Source organism: Peromyscus eremicus, chromosome 9 (assembly GCF_949786415.1).
Source record: "Peromyscus eremicus chromosome 9, PerEre_H2_v1, whole genome shotgun sequence".
Lineage (NCBI taxonomy): Eukaryota > Metazoa > Chordata > Mammalia > Rodentia > Cricetidae > Peromyscus > Peromyscus eremicus.
Genome location: NC_081425.1, coordinates 15,114,010 through 15,136,178, shown reverse-complemented (window position 1 = coordinate 15,136,178; position 22,169 = coordinate 15,114,010).

Genomic DNA, 22,169 nt, shown 5'->3' with positions numbered 1-22,169 from the left:
TATATATATATATATATATATATATATATATATATATGACTAATTCTTTGGAGTTACAGAGCACAAATAGAAAGATAATTTAATACAAAACTACAGAGTAAGGTAGCTCTTCATATTAAACTAGATGTATTCTTTATGACCAAGAAAGTAAAACTCACAAAAATCAACATGTGAATGGTATATACATGGGCTGGAGTCAGCCAGACAATGGATCTCCATTGCTGCAGAATGGATGCTTTACTACCTCTATTCTTTTTTCAAGCAGCAATAAAGCATCAAATGACAAGAGGTTATTGCCATGGTCTCCCTCTTAATGATTGCAATATTTACTGAAAACTGACTTGGTACTGGGGAAACAATAATTTGTTGTGTGTTACTTATTAACAAGGAACATGTGATAAATACCCTTATCTTTACCATAAATAATAAGTGTTAGGAATAGAAATTAGATTCAGATACTAATGAAATATTAGTGTAATGTTCTATATTTATGTAGTGAAATATTCAGGTATTAGTGAAATATTCTGCCTAAATATAGGAAGGCATTATCTTGAGATTTGGTATGAACATTTAAGTACTACATTAATAATGACAGTTTACACTCTCATTACATCTATAAAAGTCAAAATTTTGTGCATTAAATTAAAATCTTGATACTAAAATTCACTTCTACAACTCTTCATAATTATAGAAAAATCATAATATTTCCTGTGCCCATGCTTTTCACTTTTTTCTGTCTGGTGTGTATATACCTTCTCTCTTCCTCTCTTTGAGTGAATTGGAAAGCCTAGTGGATTCTGAATCTCATAATTTTGCAATACATACAAAAATTAAAATTAAGAGCTAGGGCAATAGTTAAATAGTTAGAGATGCTTTCTGTTAAGCCTGAGACCCTATATTCAGTCCCTGGAAGCCACAATGTGGAAGCAGAGAAACAATGCCTGCCAACTGTCCTCTGACCTCTACGTATATGCCATGGAAACCCTCCTCACCCCCTCACAAATCAATAAAAGCATAAAAAAAAACACTAAACTACTAAGATTAAAATTATATAAGACTAAAAAAAAAAACAAAAACAAAAACAAAATTATATAAGACTATTCATTACTTTGGAACTTTGACTTATTAATACATCTTTGACTTATACATACATCTAGTATAATTAACCTATGTTCTAATTTCAGATTTAAACTATTCTGTTTTCAAGAGTTGCTCATATTTGAAAAGCACTCTTTAAAGTACCAATACAATACTATTCCCTACTACCCAACTTAGAAGACAAGACACTCATTTTACTTAAGGTCAGAATTTTCAACTTCAAGAACTAGAAAACTGTGGCTGTATGTTAGTGGTACAGCACTTACCTAAAAGGTTTGCGCCCCAGAAGGGGAGAGAGGGGGAAAGAGCAGAAGTGAGAGAGGAAGAGAGAAGGCAGGAACTGATCCAATAAGGTTCCATTAGTGCTAAGTATCAGCGCTTTTCACTATACACTATATCTTGGGATTTCATGACATAGACAAAATTTATTCTTATAAATATCTTATTCACCACACAGAATTATTTTTTCAAGCCATGCAATATTCATTAATCCACATGGTCTGCCAGTTTGTTTCTTCTCAGCTACTCACCAGTTCTCCTTTCTCCAGGTCCCTCAATCGCAGTCCAGTCTTTTAAAAGCCATTTTACAGTCAAATCATGTCAAAGTTTTCTGTTCTCAGAATAAGAATTCCTTTATCGTGCTGCCACCCTATTTGACTTCAAATTATATACCATTATAATTTTTATACTTTAGTTTTCTTTACTTTGACTTGTAGACACAGTTCCTTTCTTTTTATTTCAAAGAAAAGACAGAGGCAATTATAACATTCTATTTCAATTTTATAAAGGAAAGATTATTTCATACATCTATCTTTAGGCTCAGTTTGGAGCAGAAAAAAATCGTTATTTGTCAAAAATAAATCTATTTTCTTTAATTAATCACGGATTCAGGAAAATAAAATATCTTTTAAGTTTTGTTAGTTTATTTGTTTTTTAAAACATGCTTTCATATAAAACTCCTTTCATTCTAGTTTGTCAAGCTGAAGCATGAGGATGGAGTGCTAGGAACAAAAGGTAGCTAAAGTTAAAGAAAAGAATTGCCACAACATACAAGATCAACAATCAGTTAAAATGGCTAACAACCTTCTATACAATGCATATTAGTCATACACATACATAAATATATAATGGCATATTAGTCATACACATACATAAATATATAATGGCATACAAGGCAGTTAACAATAAATAGAGTCATATTCTTTTCTTTCTATGATTTTCTTGTGCATTTATTTGGCAAGTTATTATTATTTTATGTTTGTTTTCTACAAAAAAAAACACAGAGAAAGAACGTGTGTAGGATTGGGTGGGATGGGAGGTAGGGGAGAGCTGGGGGAGGAAACAAATGATGAACAGAATGTAGTCTATGAAAATATATTTTCAATGAAAAATTAAGAAATTGGGTTCTCTTTGGAGAAATAATTTGCAAACAGAAATCTAAATCCTATTATTCATGAATACAATGTTCTCTTTGTTGGTGTTATGCAAACTGACAGGGAGAGATAGCATAATTACATATGTAGATAAATGTGTTGAAGAGATTGAGAATCGTTGGGAAAAAAATAGGGTTGTCTTTTGTTTGGTAATTTGAAATCTCTTGGAAATTCAATTTATATTGTCAATCTTCTTTAGTTTTGTTGATAAGAATTATTTTAAAAGGAATTTGTTTTGAACTATGTTAAGCAAACACTTTATGAAAAATATGGAACATAAGCAGCCTTTCTGTCTGTGGTCATGTCCAGGTATGGGTCACTGTGGAATGAAATACAAGGTCAATTAATAATTTCCTGGAATAAAATATTTATTGCACAGTAATATGGGGATATTTTATTTGTACTAAAATGTTATTTGTATGTTAATAAATAAAGTTGCCCGGAGGCCAGAGCTATTAGCAAGCCATAGGAAAGCCAGGAGGTGGTGGCGCACACCTTTAATCCCAGCACTTAGTAGGCAGAGCTAGGTTAGTCTCTGTGTGTTCAGGGATACAGCCAACATTGGATACACACGCCTTTAACCTCTATACCAACCATAGAAGACCTGGAGGTCTGTATAGACAGGCAGTGACGAGGCGGTCATGTGGTTGGGTTTACAACCAATGAGAGGCAGAACAGAAAATCTATATAAAGACTTTAACACAGAAAGTAGCTCTCTTTTGGAGAGGTAGGACCACTGCAGGAGGAAGGGTAAGGTTTTAGCTCTTAGCTCTGACCTCTTGGCTTTCTTCTTTGCATTGGTTCTGTTTCTTATTTAATAAGACGGTTGGTTACATCTACACAGTACATGGATAATTGTTAATACTAATTTGTAGCATATTTTAAAAGTTCTGAAAATTGGGAGTTCAAATGTTCTCACTACAAAAACGAAGAATCAGTAGCTTTTAAAGTGGCTGATATGTGAATTAGCTTTCACTGCACATACATGTGACAGTGTACTTGTTTGATATAGGGTTTCAAGTGTGTAGTTCAAGCTACCATCGAGTTCAATACCACCCTGCATCAGCACCCTGACTATTTTAGTCTAGATACATGTTGTCATGCCCTATCTTCTCTCTATATTTGTAGAATTGATATTTTGCAGCTGGAAACTTTGAGAAATGAGATTAGAAAAGATATAGAACTAGATAGTAGAGAACAGAAAGTACAGGGAGCAAAGTTCTGCCTACTGTAAAGAAAAGAATTTATCTGCACTTTGTATGCTTCTCCAAGAAATGACAGCATAGAACTTAGGACTTCTATTGATGCAAAGAAATTTCAGCATGTGAAAGAATGAAGGAACAGGAGTCAGAAGCTAAACTCACTCTTCTTTCCTTCTTAATGCTAATGTAACCTAAAGGCAGTCATAGAAAATGTAGTAAAATCAATTTGATTTTTTTAGTGTCTATTTACATTTATTACTTCCAGAATTCTCAGTATCTATAACACATTTTAATTACTGAAGGAACCTAAATGTAAAGTTTTTACTATTATTCACTTAACAAGATTCTTTTAAATTCCCTTTGGATATTTTTGATAACTTTTGTATTATCAGACTTGTCCCAGGTAAGAATAATGACTGTAAGGTTAATTGAAGCAATATTCTGAAATATAAATTTTATGTTTCAAAATTTGCAAAACTTTTAACTTTGAACCAATTTATATTTTTGTAGTCTACTAAGAAAATAGTATCAATGGAAAACAAGTGATATGAAGTGAGACAGGAGAACAATTTTGAGGTGATATTTTATTTGTACTCTTACAAATAAAACTTATCTGGGGATCAGAGCACAAAGACAGCCACCAAATTAAGCATAGAGGTCAGACAGTGGTGGCACACACCTTTAATTCTAGCACTCGAGAGGCAGAGATCCATCTGGATCTCTGAGTTCAAGGCCACACTGGAAATAGATTCAGGCAGAGGTGGCACATACTTTTAATCCCAGTACTGGGAAGCACACATGCCTTGAATCCCAGGAAGTAATTTGGCAGGACACAGAAAGGCGTGAGGAAACAGGAACTCTCGCACTTTAGACTGAGGATTTCGTAGAGGTAAGAACATGGCTGCCTTGTTCTGTTTTTCTGATCTTTCAGCTTTCACCCCAATATCTGGCTCTGGGTTTTTCTATTAATAAAACCATTTAGCAATTCGTGTTACACTATTTGGGGATAGAATGGAACCAGACGAATGGAATGGGAGATGTGGTGAATGTCATTATAGGAAAGAGATGAATAACAATGCGATAAATGCATGGAAATTTAGGAAGAAACCCATTTCTTTCTATGTTAATGTAAGTAATAAACTAAAAAAGAAAATTAAAATTAGAAAATCCCATCCATGAAGTACAAAGATATTAGTAGAAGTATCTGTGCTTAAAAACTATAATGTTCAAAGAATAATAATCTAAAGTGTAGTTATTAAATGTTTGATAAATTTATTGCATCTATACATAGCAAGATACCACAGTTTTAGGGGAGTTACATAAAAATTCATGTAAATAAATGAAAAACTGTTATATATACATGATAGTTAACCCAACTCCATTCATTCAAAAGGGGGCAACAATTCTTATGCCGGGAATATAAGTTTATTTTCAGTATTCCAAATTCGTGCTCATCTTCTTCATGTCAGTGGTATATAAATAGATGGCCAGAGCCACATTTTCTGAATTCTTCAGATTCTTTCTTATCATGGTCAGAGTGGTGTCTAGGTACAAGAGTAGCTAACACAAACAATGGATGTCTTCCTCTGTATGTAAGAAATGGAACACAGGGGTTAGCTTATGCAATTCTTTCTTATACCTCATTTCTTGATGCTGCGTCTTCTCTTGAGGCTCTAGAAGCTGTGCAGTGACTACTGGCCACAATATGACTTTATGCATAACTGTTTCTCATGCACATGGCTAGGTGCCTATGTACGTTGATCATTTTTAAGATTTACAGTGGAAGTAAAGCCCAAGACACCATTTTTTCAACCATCTATGTTCAAAGGGGGAAAGGATTATTTTTGTTTTGCTGTCTTTTTTGTGATTTTGTGGTTATATCCCTTACATAAAATTCTGCCAAAAAGCATTAAGTTCTGTTCTTTGAGTCACAAAACAGGAAGCAGAGGCTGTAAAAGTCTCTCTTGGCAATAACCTGCTCTTCTATTAAGTCTATGTCATGTACTGTTTCGTGTGTCAAAACCTATACTTAACTCTCTCCTCTTCTTTTACACTCTTAATGAATCAGTCTCTCAGACAGGAGAAAGCCATATTCTGAATTGATAATGCTCCTTCACTTCGAAAAAGGCAATTTTTTTCAATATTAAAGTACTATAATTTCTGAAAAATGATCATAACACAGAAATGTGCTAAGCACTTTCCTTAAATTATAAAATTTAATTCTCAGAGTCTTTTGATATGAGGGTTATTAGAATCTCCAATTTTAGTACCTTTGTGAGCATTGAATTATTTTCAAACACGACAGACATTGTGATTAAGGAATAAATCTTAGCTCTATCTGGCACCCCAGTTAGGTTTCATTAACACTGAGGATTCTTCTTCCACAAATATGAAAGAAAATAGAGAATGCCAGACAACAAAATACATTGAAGTATTTGTCTCTGAAGAATAAAAGTGTTACTAGTTTAAATTTTACCTGTAACCTTTTCTGACACTCCTAGTATTCAATGAGAAAAAAGAAAATAACACATTTAAAAAAAGATATTTGTGTCCTGTAAAATATTAATTATTTTTAGTATACATTTTTTTTTCTTACTATATTTCTAAGGGAAACTCTTAGTATAGTTACAATAATTTTAATGTGTGCTCATAAATAAAGGATTTGGGGGCCAATATTATGATTATTATTAAAATTCATAGCTGTTGTACCATTAGTCAGCTCTATTTCACTTTCCCTCCTCATAGGTACCATGGGCACTAAGAATCCCATCAGTCTCACAGGATTTATATTTATTCTATATCCTAAGTAAGATTGTTTTTGAAAAATAGACACTCTCCTTGATATAAGTGCATTTCTTTGAAGACAAATACTCACCAGTAATAATATGAAATTATGTATTAAAGCATTCATGTTCTGTGTGATGGTTAAGAGTGATCCTTTACTTTTTTTAACTTTCTTTTAATTTATATTTTTAAATTATAGTAAACATTCTTTGCATGTCAAAAAAATCAAAAATCAAAAACAGAGCGTTTAAAAATCCTCAGTTTCTGCTCCTATGGTGTTTTTCAAAGACATTTTCTTTCACATTAAAATATTCCTAATCCTTGCCCCAAAATAGCTGTTGACACTCATCTCCTGGAATTTATGATAATGTAGATGTTCATTATATAAGAAAAATAAAGAGGATATTAAAAAATATAAGAAATTACTGCAACTCAAAGGAGAGATATTTTTGGTACTAATATGAATTTAGTTATTTTAAATCATACTAATATTGAAGTCTTCATTTTATTTAAATGAAAACTTTAATATTTATGACCCAGTTTGCTTCTCTGGTAGATTTTAACCAGGTGAATCACTGGTCATATTTTACAATACCCTTTTTATTTTACAAAGTACAGTTTAAAGTTTCAGCTTTTAGTGAATATTTGTAACAGAATGAGAACATGAGAAGGCTGAGTGCTTACAGCTAGGCATCCAGAAGGGAGATTATTTTATGGTTGTTCCTTCTTTTCCTGGACATCTAACCCTGCTCTCTTCCTTTCTATAACTGTGTCCCCACATCCTTGATTTCTCAGGCAGCAGCACTGTGGAACGGACAGTCAGAAAGTAGTGTTCACATGAGAAATTCTTCTACATCTTCTGAGCATTGTGTCTTTCTTTTTCATTCTCCTGTCTTCTGTCTTTGTTCTTCAGGAATTGGTCTTTCTTTCTTCCTGTTTGACTGATAGGTAGAACCAAATTCCTGAAAGCTGTTCGGGTAAACAGCTACAAACCTAGGAGACAGCAAGTCTAACGCCTCGATTTACACTGGACTTGATGGGGAATATTGAAGAGAACACTTTAGAGGCAATCAGTTGAGTCTGATGATGCTAAAAACGGATGAAAAGGGAACAAATCAGTAGTCAACATACTGATTTTTCTTGGCTACACAGATCTAAACAGTATAGGAATGGCTTTCACTCCTTCATTTGATACAGATTTCTAAAGTAAATTGCTTCATTAGATATAATGCCTTCTCATTTAGGGACCAAAAGAGATAAAGAGTGGTATTATTTAAACATTAAGCTAAGCATAATTCCACTTCTGATTTGAATTCAGAATACAATTCAATAATATCTAATAAAGCTTAATAACTCCTGCATTTCTTGAAACTGAGATACAAATTTTCATTATTGAAACTTATCAGAAATGCCCTTATGACAGAAAATTTGTATGTTTTCTACTCAGTATCTTTGCTCAAATTTCTATTGTCCATTGTTCTCCAATGTCTTTTGCAAGAAAAATTCTTAGCATGTATATTCTTGTAAAACTGAATTAATAGTTGTAAGAGAGTTAGAGGCCTCACAGTCAAAATATCATGGCTACTGGAAATTGTCTTCGTTAATTTAACTGCATGCATTATCTTATATTATGGCTACACAAGTTAGTACCTGTTCACTTGAACCAATGGACTCTGTATTCAGAAATAGTATATAAGGGGGCATGATATAAGAAGAGCAAAATTCTATTCAAAGAGTAGTAGCTCAAAGTTGATGACATAAATACCTCAAAAGGTGCAAACGGTAGCATTTTTTCTTGGCGTTCTCAGTGATTTCTTAGTGTTTGTCACTTAATACCAAGTTAGGGAAATAAAATATCCCCTAGAAGGCATGCAGTTACAACTACCCTGAAATCGAAAGGAATCACTTCAGATTTAAATTATGTCAGATGAATGGAAATATGTATTGTTGAAGAACCAAACAAAACACAAAACCAAAACCAAAACAAAACAGACAACCAAAAGTGAACTGTAACTTTCTTAAAATTTCTTCATGATCTCAGCCTACAGCCCATATGTCTATATCTATTGTGTCTTGATCTGAGAAGAGATGCAGAACAGATGGCATGCTGGGAGAAGGCTTCACGAAGCCCATATTCTTGAGGAAAGATTTATGTGGTCCACATTTCTGATTTATTCTATATAGTTTGAAATTGAAAATATGATAATAAAAACATATATACTGTGGTACTCAAATCTTGGTGAACATTGGTAGATGTATTTATATGGGAAACAAAGAGCTGTTCTCTGTAATGATTTTTAAACACTTCCATATACATTGTTTGATCAAGAGCCCATTGAAGATCTCAGGTGGTACAAATGAGCTTTTTTTCATTACACTATTGTTTTCCATGACCAAAATGACATACTGTTTCAAAAGAATTATCTCTCTGATTTTCATCACCTTGACTGACCTTATGTCATTTGATCATCAGAAAATCTGTTGATATTAAATGTATCTGATGTACCCAAATAAATAAAGCACTGTTTTTCTTCTTCAGAACCACAGTAAAAAGCATTAATACCATAGGTTTTGTAAATACAGTCCATAGAAGTGAAACATTCTTCTGAATAATTAGAAAAAAATCCCTCTGATAAACCTGTTAAGAGGACACTTAGATAATTATTATGTATGAGTTATTTATTTTCCTTTTATGATATTCTATGTCAAACAGGGCTGAAAATACTGAGTCCAAATCTATTTACTATGGTTAATAATTTTATATGAGTAACAGAAAATGCATATTTTAATAAAAATTCACAATCATAATAATTCTATAACTGGGATTCTTTTTTTTTTTTTTTTTTTTTTTTGAGACAAGGTTTCTCCATGTAGTTTTGATTCCTGTCCTAGAACTCACTCTGTAGACCAGGCTGGCCTTGAACTCACAGAGACCTGCTGTGGGATGGTCTGTATGTCAAGTGTGTTGCTGATTGGTCAGTAAATAAATCACTGATTGGCCATTGGCTAGGCAGGAAATATAGGCGGGACAAGGAGAAGAATTCTGGGAAGTGGAAGGCTGAGAGACACTGCCAGCCACCACCATGACAAGCTGCATGTGAAGATCCTGGTAAGCCACGACGAGCCACGTGGCAAGGTATAGATTTATAGAAATGGATTAATTTAAGATATAAGAACAGTTAGCAAGAAGCCTGCCACGGCCATACAGTTTGTAAGCAATATAAGTCTCTCTGTTTATTTGGTTGGGTCTGAGTGGCTGTGGGACTGGCGGGTGAGAGAGATTTGTCCTGACTGTGGGTCAGGCAGGAAAACTCAAGCTACAGAGACCCACCTGGCTCTGCCTCCCAAGTGCTGGGATTAAAGGCTTGTGCCACCACTGCAAGGCAATAACTGGGATTCTTAAAGAAGCTAGGTATGGTTCTGTTGCAGAGAACTTAGTTACCTGGCATGAATGAGCTCAGCTTTGCTAATCAGCATGCAAAAATTTAATAAATACATGAATCAAGTCAGGGTGAGAGGCAGAAAGGCGGGGTCTTCAGTAGAAAGGGAGAAGAGAATGCAATGGTGGAGGCCCAGTCTTGGTATATCATCAAAATAAGGAGAATATTACTTACATTTATTATCTATTTTTTTCTTTAAAATATGTCAAGTCAAATTCCCCATAATATATACGTGTACCCTAATTAACTTGCATAAGGATCAGAGGACAGAGCCACCCACTGGATTAGACATAGAGGTCAGGCAGTGGTGGCAACACCTTTAGTTCGATTGCTTGGGAGGCAGAGCTCTGTCTGGATCTCTGTGAGTTCAAGGTCACGCTGGAAGCAAAGCCAGGCAGTTGAGGCACACACTTTTAATCCCAGTACTGGGAAGCACACACACCTTTAATCCCAGGAAGTGACTGCAGGGCCGAGAATGGTATATAAGGGTGAGGAAACAGGAACTCACTCTATTTAGGCTGAAGATTTCAGTCAGAGGAGTCATAGAGTTGGTTAGGTAATAGGTGGTGGTTATGGCCTGTTCAGCTTCTTTGATCTTTAAGCTTTCATCCCAATATCTTGCTCTGGTTTTTTTTATTATAAGACCATCTAAGATTTGAACGACATATATATTTTTCACAATGCTGTTTTCACATTATATTTGAAAACAAAAGACAATGTTTTATCTCTAAAATATTCTCAATGATAGTGGTAGAATTTTTTATAGCTATTCTAAAATATATCTGTCTCCATTTTATGGTTTATTAGCTAAAAATGACTAACATGCATAATTATTGTTAACAGAATATATTTAGATACAGCATTATTTTATTTAAATGCAATAGGTTTTCTAGTAATTTAAGAAAAGAGAAATATTTTCCTTAAATAGTGGAGAGTGCATATTTTATTTTTTGCCAACAGTTGCTAAATTCTTCTACAGCTACTTAATTTGCCACTGTGGCATGAGCATTAACTAGCAGAAAACAGCACAGCATGTCTATGTTCTCAAACAATTATATTCAGCAATGTTAACTATTGTTAGCGTTTATCTCACACTTGAAAACATCATTTCAACCTTTCAGTTACACATGAAAAGAAGCCTGCCTGAAAGAGTAATTTTCTGTGTATTCCAATAGTATGATATTCTGGAGAAGATAAAATATGACTACAGGAAAAATCACAGGGAAGGGGAAATTTATAAAGGTAAAATATTAGTGTTATTAGGACACACTAAAACTATTCTATGTGGTATTGGATGGACAAAAGTATGCATTTTTCAAAATTCTTAGAACTTTACAGAATAACAATGAAAAAGAAGAAGTCTTAATTTCTCTGATTAATACTATTTAAGAGGCCAGGGACTATAGAATGCAAAAGTTAATGTGAGTAAATAATTTAACTGTATAAATAATTAAATCCGCAAAGCCACTTTTTCCTTAAAGGAAAGTTAAGGGAACTGGTGAGACATGATTTACTGTGAAAATCAGTACTATCTGCACAAATAATGACAAAAGAGCTATGTCTAGCATTGTGTGAAAATTGATACTGCCATTTCTCATAGGTGCACAGGTTAGAATTTCAAACCTCAAATCCATTTGTATTGAAATGGCACATTAAGTAGAACTAAAATTTCATTCTTAGAATTGATAGGTTATAGATAATGAAAAGAAATGTGCTTAAATTTTCTACCAGAGAGTGATTCAAATTGGCGGTAATGGTCAGGTCAGTACAGGAAAAGGTGATTACAGTAGATATAATTTTGTATTTCTGAATATAGTGGGGCTAGTACACTTAGGTATTTTCTTAGCTGGTCGGCTCAGAGTGCAATCAGGTCAATACAGGAAAAGGTGATTCCATGTTGATATAATTATGCTTTTGTGAATATAGTGAGGTTAGTATAGTTGTGTATTTTCTTAGCTGGTCGGCTCAGAGTGCATTCAACAGAAGCATGCACAGTGCTTGGAATTTGACTGGTACTAACATTCTCCACCTAAGGAAGTGAAGGATTTTTAGAGAACAGTTAATCAGGACTGGTGCAAGTGCTCTTGCAATGTTACTCAATAGTCCCAGGCTAGTCTAACATGCTCACTGACCCAGTACAACCAATATCAACAAGATAATAATATAGTTAATAAAGAGTTGTTTGTGGAGTACCTTTTGGCCCTTTTGCCCCACAACATATTAGATGTAAGCATATCTCAGGACTGGAAGCTTCACTGGGTGACAAGAGATGGCCAGTTGAGATTCTGTCTTCCCCATTATTTGATGATCTATTTAATTTACATCACCTTCTTATACATACATATTTTAGGAAGAATCTACTGTATTCGATTTCCATATTAACTCTTAAATGATCCTTAATTTTTTCTTTTTTCTCCATATTCGATCCCCCAGGCCCCCCTCATTTCTCTCTCCCAAAGTGATCCTCCCATTCCAGCCCCTACTTCTGTCATATATGCCTATTTTATTTCCCATTCCTAATGAGATCTATGTCCTTTATTCTATACCTACAATCTGTGGTTCCATGGATGGTAGCTTATTTATCTTTGACTCAATAGCTAATATCCAAATGTAAGCAAATGCATACCATATTTGTTTTTTCTGGATCTTTATTAACTAACTTGGGATGATTTTTTTCTAGTTTCATCTATTTGCTTTCAAATTTCATGATTTTATTTAATGGCAAAATAATATTTCATTGTGTAAATGTACCTCATTTTCTTTATCCATTATTCTGTTAAGGGATATCTAGGTTGTTTGAAATTTCTGGTTATTATGAATACAGCAGAAATGAATACATTTGAGCAAATGTCTCAGTGGTAGGATGAAGCATTCCTTGACTATATGCTCAACAGTGGTATAATTAGAGTTTTAAGTAGATCAACTCCCGTCTTTCTGAGGAACTGATACACTGATTTCCACAGTAGCTATGTGAGTTTGCACTCTCACCAGCAATTAGGTCCTAGTGTTACTCTTATTTCACATATTCACTACCATGATCTGTCACTTGTTCTGTTGATTTTAGAAATCCTGACAGGTGTAAGATAAAATCTCAGAATATAGGTGGCTCTCCACAAACTGACAGCAAGGCCCTTTTGCCAAAGACAGCACCTCTATTGAGCATGTTGGTGTCAAGCTGGTGCCTACAAAGCGCCTTCATGCCTATATTTCAGTGTCTTTCATATGGGATGGTACTCTGCATGTTAAATTAAAGTCATCCACAAGTCTTTTTTCTGCAACGGTGTACTCACTGCAATATATATTGGGGTAATGGTTGTACAAAGCTTGTGGATATTACCAACCCATGACTGATTTGACTTAAGGCCCACTCCAAGAGACATAACCCATAACTGACACTACTTGGGTGACTAAGAAATTGAGAATAGATAGCCCAGGGATTTTTTTTAAACAAAATAATACTGTTATCAAAAAATAGCAATACAATGACTCCTATTGACATTCTGCTATAGTCATAAATCACTGCCTTATTCCTCTATTGTCAAAACAGCTTCCTCTGCTTCAGATGGGAAGAAATATAGAGACACACAGCCACACTTTAGGCAGAGAGTGAGAGACCTTGGAATACTTAGCCCTAAATGGAATCTGTCCATCAAATTCCTCCCCTCAGAGCTCAGAGAACCCAACAGAAGAGGAGGCAGAAAGAGTGTAAGGTTCAGAGGGGATGGAGGACACCAAGAATTCAACACCCTCTAAATAAACACAAGGAAAGTTCATATGAACTCGCAGAGACTGAGGCAGCATGCACAAGTCTGCAGTAGGTCCTCTGCTTGTACTGTGGGTTCCAGGTCACTGTTTTTATGGGATTCCTGAGTGAGAGATATACTGGTCTGGGATTATTGTGCCATTTTTTGGACGTTTTGCCTTGTCTCATTCAGAAGTAATGGATTTTGTTTTGTCTTATTGTAATTTTGTTGTATTTTTTAAAATGAATGAATGAATAAAAATCTATCCTGTAAAGTTTAATAACTGCCACTTATATCTGCTATGATAGAGAAAATCACTTTTCTCCAATAGAGGAAACACAAATATCAGCCACTGCAGGACAGGTCTTTTGTGCTGGAGCAGTTGAATTACATATAATGGGCTCCATAGATTTTTATGTGCACTTTTATTTGTTTATAGTTTGGTGGGTTTTGTCTTTGTCTTGTTTTTGTTTCTTTTCTTTTTGAGCATTGTTTCATTTAGTTTACATAGTTTTGGAAATTTTCTTGTTTATTTGTTTCTTTTTTTTTGAGGGAAAAAACCTTAAAGTTGGATGAGTAGGGAAGAGGGCAGGTTCTAGAAGGATGTAAAGAGCCAAATTATATAAAAACTTAAAAAAATGCTTAAAAAATTTAAAAGAACTGTGCTATTATTGATAGGGTTGACCAGTGAAGTTAGACATTCTATCATAGCTTGTTAATGCTGTTAATAAAGGAATTGAGAGATTGTTGAAGTAAGATGTTGATTTAGGATGATCCTAGAATATATATTAATTAAAAAAGTGAGTGTGTTTACATAAAAGACAATAGAAATACAGATTTATGCACAGACACATTAAAACTAAAAAAACTGCACACAATGGCCAATGCTGAAAATTTAGCAACAGAATTAAATAGTATTGAATTAAAATTCAAAATCTTTAGTATGAACACACACCTACACAAGAGAGAGAGAGAACAAAAAGACACATCTTTATTTCAGATTTGCCTTCCATAATATAGAGCATAACTCTCCACACCTCAAATGTGAGCACAGCCCTGTGATTTCCTTCTAGGGAGTACAGTCTGGAAAGGGACAGAAAGGGAAAGTATACTTTCATAGTGGAAAATCTTGGAAAATATTTATTGAACAGGTATAAAGTTTAATAATAATGAAGATGTACATCACACAATATAGTAAGAAGAGTATCATCCCTGTGTTCTTTCTTCCAAAATAGGGAACAGCAGACTAATGATAAGGAGAGAATCCCAGGTGAATTCCACCTGAGCAGTAAGGTATAATTCCATGGGCAGTGAAACTCAACAACCACTATAGTTTTTAAAATGAGGAAATTCTAGATATACCCTTTATATGGGTAACATGCAGTGCTTGTATTTTCATGCTTGGAATTAAATAAGCCTATAGATCATTGTAGATCCCTCACTTGTTTGAACCCAGGGCTATGGTTCATTAAGAAGACAGAATATGGTTGTGTCTTTGGTACTTATTTGGATTGTTTTTCCTAGTGCCAAGTTTTGAACCAAGGACCTCATTCCTGTCAGGCAAGCTCTCCACCAATGATATAAAGCTCAAGTTCCATGGCTTGTGGTTTTTCAAGTAAATATGTAGTTGAGCACTTCGTTAAATGCTTTTGATGTTGCCCCTCTTGTTGACAGGTTGAGCTATTGTGGTTTAGTTCAGAGCACAGTAACAGAAGCCAATTAGAGCATTGTGTTAGTCTGGTAAGTTTGGCTCTTACTCGTTCTCTCTGTAAACTTAAGCTTGCTGTAATAGGTACTGTCTAAAGTTTAGGTGGCTTAGACTTCACATTTGTATTATCTTCTAACAATGTCTGTAAAACACACTGAATTTCCAACTGCCGCTAGTTCTTTGAATAGGAATAAAACTAATTACTTCAATTCGATGAATTTGTTCTGTGCATAACATTTCTTGGGAGAAAAGAGCATCAAATAATATCGAACAGGGATTCTGCATATAAAAATGATGCAATCTTAGTCATGAAAATCTTAGTTCAATTGCTTTGGATATAAAGTTGTGTAGTAAAATGTTACAATAAAATATTAGGAAAAGGAGAGGAGATTTAAAATTCAGAAACATGTATGTGCATATTTTTCAAAAGAGAATAATAAAAAGTTTCTAGCTTTAAAAACAAAAGAGTTATAGTACAATGATCACAGTAAAAGACAATGAACATGTTTTCATCACATGAGGTAATTTTGATTTTAATTTTATTAAAATTGATTTAATACAAGATTAATCCTCAAATCAACATTACTTAAAATGTACAATAAGATTTTACCTGATTACCAGTTATATTGAAATTATAGAAATTGATGCACAGAAATATACACATTTTTTTTAATTAGTAAGCAGACAGCATTGAGTTAATAAGACTATAAACTTATTCTTTCTCTTTCTTTCTTTACCTTTAAAAGATTTGCAAACTCGTCTTCTCTAGATTCCTTTGACAAAAGAATAATGTAATGTGGTTCATAATATTCAAACCTACCATTCTTTATCACAAAACCAAAAATATTTAATATCTTAATATTATAACATGTTGATCCCTGTTTTAAATCACTCTGTCTGTGGGGTTTTCAAATTCTTTATCCTTGCCCTGATCTCTCTCTCTCTCTGCTCCTTCCTCATTTATAATAAATAGTTCAATTCAATACCTGATAATACATATGATAACAGCAACTTTTATAAAGGAAAACAGTTAATTGAGGTTGGCTTATAGTTCAGAGCATAAGTCTTTTATCATCATGAAGGGAAGCATGGTGGCATGCAGGTAGACAGTATTTTTTTTAGTACTTTCATTGAAAATAGATTTTTTTCACCACGATCATGATTTTCTCTACCTTTACACATCCCCATTCCTGTTCACCTCCCCTCCCATCCAGTTCCAGCCTATTTCTGTCTCTCAGTAGAAAATAAATGTTCTTCTAAAGGATAATAATAAAAGAAAAGAAAAACTAACACATCAGATAGGAAAAAGCAAACAAAAAGAACAACAAAACCAACCAAAAACAAAAAACAAAAACAAAGACAAAAAGCAAGAAAAGACACAAGAAACAGATACAGATGCAGAGACACACTTGTTGGCACACTTAGAGTCCTGTGAAAGCACTAAACTGGAAGCCATAGGACACATTAAAAAAAAACTGTAAGGTAAAAAATAAAGAAAATATTAAAATATATGTAAATAAAATAATATAAAAAGGCCTATCATGACATTATGAGACAAATAACCTCCAAAGGTACTGTGGTGGTTTGAAAGAAAATGGCCCCCTGTGGGCTTGTAGGGAGGTAAGGGCTTGTAGGGAGGTAAGGTCTTGTTGGGATATGTGTGTCATTTTTGGAGGAAGTGTGTCACTGAGAGTAGGCTTTGAGGTCTCAGATACTCAAGCCTGGACAGTGTGTCTCAGTTTCTTCCTGCTCCATGTGGATCAAGATGCAGAACACTCAGCTATCACTACAACACCATGTCTACCTGCATGCCACCATGCTTCCCTCCATGTTGATAATGTACTAAGAGTCTGAACTATAAGCCAGCCACAATTAAATGTTTTCCTTTATGAGTTTCCATTATCATGGTGCCTTTCCACAGCAATAAAACCCTAAGTAAGACAGGTACCATTGAGTTTGTGTTCTGTTGTCCATCTTTTTTGGGCATGCATCATGTCCTTAAGAGTTGTTTGTTTCCCAATGAAGGACTCCCTTGAAAAACCAGATATTCATTCTTTAGGAGATAACTTGTGGGTTAGGGATGAGGGCATGTGTCCACCACTTCATTCAGCTCTAGGACCCCATTAGGTGCAGAACAGTGCAGGCCCTGTGCATGCTGCCTCAATCTCTGTAAATTCATATATGGGTCAATCCTGTTGATTTAGAGGACTTTATTTCCTTGGCGTCCTCCATTCCCTTTGGCTTTTATTGATTTCCTGTTTCCTCTTCTAGAAGGTTCTCTGAAATCTGAGGAGAGGGTTTTAATGAAGATATACCATTCAAGGCCAATTGTTCCACGGCCTATCATGATCTGCACATTTTTCCAGCTGTGGGTCTCTGTATTTTTTCCCATTTGCAGCAGGAGGAAGCTTCTCTGATGACACCTTGAAGTGTCATTGTTTTTCTGTGTTATTGGGTTTTTGAGACCAGTAGTATTTTCTTTTACATAAACCCCTAAGCTACCTATGTCTCAGGTTTTGGGTTACCCAAGCAGTGCCAGGTATGGGTTCCATCTGTGGAATGGGCCTCAAGTCAAATCAGATATTGGCTGGTTATTCCCACAAGCTTTATGTCACCACTGCACCAGCAAATCATGCAGGCGGGAAACCACGGTAAGTCAAAGGGCTTGTGACTGACTTGGTTTTTACTTTTTTCTTTTGATAGCTTACAGAGTACTTATTCTCCTGAAATGACTAGTCATTTTATATTTCCAAGACAGAAAATTTTTTCTTGCTGCAACTAAAACATCTCTTATAATGATGTAAATTATAAATAATTAATAATTAAAGGTTAATGAGTTTGCACAAGAATAATTGAATGATTATTATTTATTTATATTTATATTATTTATAGTATGTCTCTGTGTGTATATACATACAACAGATGTAGCCTCCTATTCAGTTCATCATGAATTTTTTTATTGGCCTTTCATTTTGCACTGAGGTATTCAAAGAATCACTCACAATTGTGACTTCTACAGCTCTCCTTTGCCTTGGACTCTCTTCGGCATGCCATCACCATATCTCTCCTGCAGTTTTTATTTAAATTACAAAATTATATCACTTTCCTACAAATTATTGGATTTAACATATAACTAAACTACTATCACTTTTTATTCTTAATTTTCAAGTGGTTTAATATTATTTTCCAAATAAAATCTAAATCCTTTTTGTGGCTTCAATGGCCCTTGCCTGTGGTTTGTTGCTTGAGAATCCTCTGCTACTTCTCCCCTGACCTCAGAAATCAACCTTCAATGTATGTCTTGTTCAAGCAAGTATTTCTTAGTATTTTACAGCCTGAAGAAAATTTCAAAATATTCAATATTGTCATACTCTGATTTTTAACAGTGCTGTGGTTTCCTGTTGGAAAGGAATTCATGTGTGTGAACGTCACACGGTAGAAGACGGCTTTCCAAGCATGCACAACATCATGTTTCTTTTAAATGTCTGTTGTTTGGAACTGTTAAGAACTGTTACTAGAAAGAAAACAAAAATTATAAAAATGAAAAGCTATTAACTGAGAATGTATTTGCAAAGTATATGTCAAGTAAATCAATATTGTCAAAAATATAACTCTTAAACTTCAACAAGGACAAAACCCATAACTTAATCACAAAAATTCCAAACATCTGAATAGATACCATATCAAAGAAGGTGTGTGTATAAAAAAACTTATAAGAGCAAGCATAATATAGTATGTATTAGAATATAAAAATTCAAAAAGTGTTGGAATACCAGAGAAACAATCTATTAAAGTAGTCAAAAGCCAGGAAAATGACAACACCCAAATAAAATCATCTGTCCATTGTTGATAGAAATGCAATACGAGGAACTAAATACTGTCATTACTTCTTGACTTTGTCCAAAATACGTAAAGACTTAGGGACATGCACAAATAACCATAAGAGGACCAACATAAACTATATAGCCACAATCAGTGGCTTCAGACATAATTGCCATTATTACTAGTGAATAAGCAATATAGTATTAAATAGGTTACAGACAAACTGTGGAACACCAAGAAAATGAGTTCCTACTGAATACTAAAACAAAATGAGATATGAAAGAGTCAAAATACCTTAAAGGAAAAAACGTATTTTGAAGTGAACAGATTTGGTAAAGTGCATGTTTCCAACTATCTTGAATTCTGAAAAGACCATACTAAGGACACAAAAGAGCAGCATGTGCTGGGATTCACTGGCAGGGAGAAATGAATATTTATAGCCCAGAATTTTAGGAATAGTGAAATTTGGATACATGCCATTCCCTAATAGTTCAAACTCATAGATGGTTCAGCACCATGAATACCCTTTGGTGTAAGCTGTGTATTAGGTGTGGCAATGTGTTACCTATGGACTCAAAGATTTCAGCAAGCATAATTTATTATATGCTAAAGGAAAGACTAGCCACAAATGAGAGAGTAGGATACGTATACATGAGAACTTCTTCAATGCCAATGTTATTGTGAATCTAAAATTATCCTAAAACGATAAAATCTGAAAAAAGTTGATGTGTGTTTTACAGCATTTTTTCATATAAGTTTGTTTATTTTTCTACTTCATAATGTTCAGAGACTTTGTTTTCTTCAGAAACAGTACTTAATTGGTGATGTGCCCTAGCAGGATTGGAGAAGGAGACATTGGGTGACAATGTCTCAGCAGTCATAATGTTAACTTTGATCTTTTAAAATGATGTCTGCCAGGTTTTCCTACTGAGAAGTTAACATTTCTTCTTTTTAATTTATAATAGGTTGTGATATATTTAGAAGTATTATAAATAGCTTTCATCTGGTGATTTTAGCACACGTCAATTTTATCTATTAGCATTAGTCCTACATCTACTAAATTTTCCATTGTAACAAGGAGCAATCCTGTTTCATTTACTTATGTAATATTTTAAAAATATTTGAATAAGCCACTGCATAGACACACACACACACACACACACACACACACACACACACACACACACTACCCTTCAGTGCCTGATAACTTTTGAATAACAAAACTGGCATGAAGTATAAACATGGAAGGGAAAGATCCGAAGTTCGCAGCAGATATGAGGAAGGAGGAAACCATGTAGGAGCAGCATAGTGGAACTGGCATCCTAAGCACTGCAGTGAAGTCACGTTAATTACATTTAAAGAAATCTGAGACATTACATGTTTGGGAAAGTCAAGGATCACACTGTTTTAAGAAATGAAGCTACATGCCATACAGAGTTTTAAAGGTTATTGAGGTTATGATTATTTTCTCTATTTACGAAATAAAATTGCTCTGTTTATAAAATAGAAATGTGTATTTTTTGTAAATTCTTAGAGATTTATTTTATCTGTCAGTAGAATTAGTAATGCAGACTAGAATTAATTGACTAATTGATTTTTATTTTGCATGCAGCTTCATTTCAGTTTGGTTTTCCTCCAGTATTTCTACTTAATTGAATTCTAATTCACATTCATGCTTTCTTCCCTATTTCATTCTGTTTATTTGTGTTCCCTAAACATGAGTTATTTTACTTCCGTCTACGCTAAGTTCATTCAGGTTTTTTGTTCTGTTAATTTTTTTAATTCTTTGAGAGAATTTACAACTATTCTTCTTGAATTCTGTATCTTAAATATTATTTCAGTTGTTCCTTTTGAATCCATGCCTTCAAAATTGGTGACCTGATAAGGGCACATCTTAGCTTGTTATGTTATAGTGCTGGTGTTATTAAATCTAGTCCTCTAGATTTAAGTCCAAATGTAGAAAGTTAGGCTGACTTGAAGAGAATGTAGGGGTAAAGGAAGTCACTGAGTCAGCCCAGGGGAGGACTGGAATGTTTTGGGTTTCTTAGTCAGTGGGCCGTGTGGTACAGAGTAAGAGGTAGATACCCCAAGTGTCAGATATTTCCAAGGTGGCAAGAATGAAAGATTTTGTGTTGTGTCTTTTACCCTGTCAGGTTCCAAGTGTTTGGTACCCTGCGATCCTGTAGAGTAGAACAGTGGATGAGGACCCAAAGGTGGGTGAAGGAGTTGACTGCATCATTTGGGCCTCGTTCCTTGCAGGCTACATGGATGGGACAGAGAATTGGAGGACTTTTTGATGCAGCAGAGGAGGCTGTGTGGCAGGCACAAGGACATGGTGTTTTTTTGTATCTCATTTCTCTAACTACTCTTGCTGTTTGAACCGCAGAGTTGAAGTTTAGAAGGTACCCATGGTAGGCAGGGGTGGGAGGAAGAGGGATTTTTCATTCTTGTAAGCACTTATCCAGACTTCTGTTTGACTCAACACTCTTTCAGTCATCGGGAAAAATAATGAGTTTAACAGAACACAGGCTCCAACCAAACAGAATTTATGAATATTGTCAGAAGACATGAAAAAGTAAAAGAGAATTCTAAGAACTCCAATTTCTCATCTACTCTACTCTAATTTTGCCTCTTCTGTCTTATCACTCTTTCCTTGTGTATTTTTCTACTTGTATGCAAGTACAATTAAATTATTTATTGAAAGAAAACATTATTTAAGATAAAGAGGAAAAAAATACTGATTCTTATACTCCCCAGACAAAAATTTGGCTAAATCCTTTAATTGTTACTTTTCCTGACTGATACCAATACTTTCTGGGATTTGATAAAGAATTTCAGATAATACTAGTGACCCATAGAGCCTCATTTTCAGACTTTTGTTTTATTAGTTGGAACTTTGTCAAAATGGGAGGAGGTACAAAGGAGAGTCAGAAAGAGTT